The following is a 620-nucleotide window of genomic DNA, read 5'->3' on the forward strand; positions in this document are numbered from 1 at the left end:
CAAGACTTTAAAAACAAGATGACCATATAATAACACATAATAATATAATAATAATAATAATAATAATAAAAATAAAATAATATAAGGCAAAGAGTTATTTTTTAAAAAACCACCAGAACACACAGTTGTTGATTTCATTCTAACTCACAGCAGCCCAATGTACCCGAACATGGCCTTTCAGTCACAGATCCCTGGAGCTTTCTTTAAAAGCACCTCTGCGTGAGTTTGAACAGCCAATCTTTTTGTTAGTAGTTTGGTGAATAACTATTTCTACCATGCAGGTAAGCCTAGATTTATTATTATAATACATATATAATACCATGATGATAGATTCGTCATGTTACACAGAAATTATTTAGTGTCATTAAGTCATTTTATTGTTATTTAGTGGCTTCTTATTCTTTGATGTAGACAAAAAGGTAACAGCATTTCCTTTCAGGGAAACAAACAAAAAAACCTACTTAATAAATTATCCTTTAGGGTCACTAGCTTTGAGCTGGAAAAAAAAATTGTCCTTTAGACACCCTATCGTCGTCATTATTAGGTGCCATCAAGTCGACTATGGCTCATAGCAACCCGATGGACAACAGATTTGAAACTTGTCCAATTAGAAACTTTTT

The sequence above is a fragment of the Elephantulus edwardii genome, unplaced genomic scaffold (genome assembly GCF_000299155.1).
Source record: "Elephantulus edwardii isolate Elephantulus edwardi_28Jun2011 unplaced genomic scaffold, EleEdw1.0 scaffold00075, whole genome shotgun sequence".
NCBI lineage: Eukaryota > Metazoa > Chordata > Mammalia > Macroscelidea > Macroscelididae > Elephantulus > Elephantulus edwardii.